Consider the following 3,414-nt stretch of genomic DNA (forward strand, 5'->3'; position numbering starts at 1 on the left):
AAGGGCTCCTGATGAGCGTGGTGGACGGGAGAGCCGGCCATCTGACTTTTGGCCTTGCTGCCCGTAGCGGTCAGGCCGAAAAATCAAAAGCCATCCTCCCTAGGCCCACAGCCACCCAGGGGCTCCTCTGCACCATCTTGCCTGAGCGGCTGGAAGTGGAGCCTGGAACTGAGCTGATGCGCTGAGGGTTATTTGCACTGTGCGCTTCACATGGAGGTGAAAACACGGGGCACAGATCTTTGAGCACAACCCCCGTCCTGAGGAATGGGGGGGGGGGGCTGCATAAAGAGAGACCGGCTCTCCCTGGCTGGGCTGCAGCGGCTCTTCACAGGGGCAGTCCCACTGCCAATTGGTACCAGAGTTTTGAAAACCTCCTTTTCTGGGCTGGCTCCTCTCTCTCTAGGGAGACTGGCGACCCCAAACTTCCCAGAAACCATCATAGCGAGGCCAACCTGAGCACAGACACCTGCTCAGCACCCCAGGGTGCAGCCCTGAACTCCGGCAATCAGCTACACTCAGCTGCCCACCCAACAAGCGTCACACGCAGGAGCCTTCGTGCCCCACGTGTTCAGGTCCCTCCCAGCGCCAGCTTCAAACTCCGCTGCTCAGTTCTAAGCTTTGGCCACACGGGGGCAGCCTGGAGCTCAGCCAACGCCTCCCGTTGCTGGTTGCGTTTCCAGCTCCTCGTGGCAGGTTCACACCCCGCAGGCAGATCTCTGAACCGGAGCCGAACCGTTCCCCAAATCCAGCGCTTTAGCAGCAGCTTTGCTAGGAAAGCGCTGACGTCCCCAAGTAAAGTAAGAGCCAGAGCGCTGTGTCCAGGATCTTCTATCGGGCCCCTCACCGTGGTGTCTGTCAGGCGCAAGGAGAAACCAGGGAAATGTTTTCATGGCGTTTAAGGGCAGAAGGGGCCATTAGCTCAGCTAGTCTGACCCCCGAATAACACAGAATTACACCATGACACGTATTGATCCCACAGACCTTAGATAGATCAAAGCGTTTCAGCCCTCAGGAAGGAGGCTAAACTGGGCACCAGAGGCAGCGAACAAGGGGCCCCCAAGGCAATGGCAGGGAGCTGACGAGGTGAAATATGCCCAGATGATCCCTGCAGGCGACCCACCCCCATGCTACAGAGGTGGGAGTCCCTGTTCCTCCTGCCCTTAAGAATCTCTGGTGGTAAGTGGGTCCCCCCAGTTCCCCAGATAAGAATCCTCCATGTGGTTTCCCTGGCTTCACCTCCAGATAAGAACATTGTGTGGAGGGGGTGGGAGGAAGGTTGTCTGGCAGATCTGTAAAGGGGGACTGTGTCTCCCTGTCTGGCCCAGGCTCCTTGGAGGAAGTGATCTCAGTGTGTCTGGCTGTCTCCATTCCTCCCACCCATAAGAATCCCTGGTGTGTGGGTGCACCCTAGACCATTAAGGATCTCTGGGAGGTGGGTGTCTCGCTCCCCTAGTCAGGATCTCTGGGGCGTGCCTGTATAAAAAAAGACTTTGACTCACCCATGCTGGGCTGCCATCATGGAACAGACCAGGTCCTTCTGTGGAGGGCTTGCGTTCCTCCAAGGACGTGATCTCAGTGTGTGTGGGTGTCCCTGTCCCTTCAACGCTTAACAATCCCTGGTGCGTGGGTGCGCTGGGCCCCATTACAATCCCCTCTGTCTTACCCCCCATGAGGGATCCGGTGGATGTGGGTGTTCTCCACACTACCGGGGGTGTCTGGTGCCCCTGTCCCTCCTGGTTAACAGTGGAGTGTGTGGGTGTCCCCCCGCCCGTTAAGGATCCGTGTTGTGTGGATGCCCCCGTTCTTCTCATTAAGAATGGTGCAATGGAGCATATGGCTGTGTCCCCCACCCCATGAACTAGCTCTCGTGTGTGGTTCCCCTGCCCCCATCCAGGCTCTGTGGTGTGTGGGTGTCTCTGTTCCCCTTTTCAAGATAAGTGTGCAGGGGGGCGTCCCTCCCCCCAAGTCAGAATCCCCAGCATGTGGGTGCTCCCATCCCCCCAGCCAGGCTCTGCGGGGGGTGTCTGTATAAAAAGAGACTGTGTCTCACTGTCTTGCCCAGGCTACGCTGCAGGGGCTACTCACAGGCACAACCCCACTACTGATCGGCACAGGAGTTTTGACCTTCTCTGTTTCCGACCTGGGCCGGTTCACCCCTCCTTAGGCAACCTGGAGACCCTGAGCTTCCCAGGGATCACCCTATTGATGCTGAGCTTAGTGCGGACACTCTATCGGCACAACCCCCTGCAGCCCAGAACTCCTGAGCTCAAGCGATCTGTCGGCTTCAGCCTCCCCAGGAGCTGGGATCAAAGGCACCAGCCAGGGAGCCCGGCTTATTTTGCTGCCTGGCAGCTGGAGCTTTAAACTCTGCTTGTGAGCTCTGTGCCTTGGTCAGATGGGGACAGCCTGGAACTGGGAAATGCTCCTGGTTCCCCCGCCCCCGTCTCATGTCAGGGTGCAGGTGCCGCCGTCCTGCCAGGTAAGATCCCGGATGTTTCAGTGCCTCCCATCCCCCATCCAGGAGCCCAGGTATCCGGGTACCTCTGCCCCCCATACAGAATCCTGGATGTGTGGGTGTCCATCCCTCTGCAGAGGATCCCGGAGTGTGGATGCCCTTGTGCCCCCCTACAAGATCCTGGGTGTGTGGGTGCCACTCTCCCCCCAGCAGATCTCTGGTGGGTGGGTCCCCAGGGTGTGAGTGCTCCCATTCCCCGATACAGGCTGGGGGAGGAGGGGGTATAACTGGCTCTCCCTGTCCTGCCCAGGCGGTGCTACAGCAGCTGTTCACAGCGGCAGCAACCCCACTGTCACCCTGCAGCTTTAACCTGCTCCAGGGGTGACCTGCTTCACCCTCCTGTGGGAGCCTGGGGACCCCGAACTTCCCAGAATCACCTGATTGATGCCGAGCTTAGCACAGACACCGGCTCAGCCTGGCAGGGTGCAGCCCTGAGCCCTGACAATCATCTTCCCTCCACCTCCTGCTGCACAGCGAGGGTCCCACGCGAGAGCCTTTGTGCCCCACGTGTCCAGCCAGGTCCGTTCCAGCTCCAGCTTTCAACTCTGCTTGTGAGCTCCCATCTCCGGCCACACGGGGGCAGCACTAATGGCCTCATCTAAATTTGACCCTTCAGACCACAGATTATAACCCAGCGGGCAGATTATAGCCCAGGAAGCCAAATCCTTCCCCAAACTGACAGCTGAAGCAGAAGATCCCCTTGGAAAGATCAGGAATTTTGCCTTTAAAAACAAGGAAAATGTGCATTGGTCTCTTCTGTCTACAGCGAGAGATTGAAGAAACTCAATTGATTTCATTGACTGGAGGTTAAGAGGGGATTTAGTCACTGATTTTAAATACACAGTTTTAAAAATTCCCAGAGGGGGGAATATCTGATTTTAAAGGGTTCTTTAATTCAC

This window comes from Mauremys reevesii, linkage group 12 (genome assembly GCF_016161935.1).
Source record: "Mauremys reevesii isolate NIE-2019 linkage group 12, ASM1616193v1, whole genome shotgun sequence".
Taxonomy (NCBI): domain Eukaryota; kingdom Metazoa; phylum Chordata; order Testudines; family Geoemydidae; genus Mauremys; species Mauremys reevesii.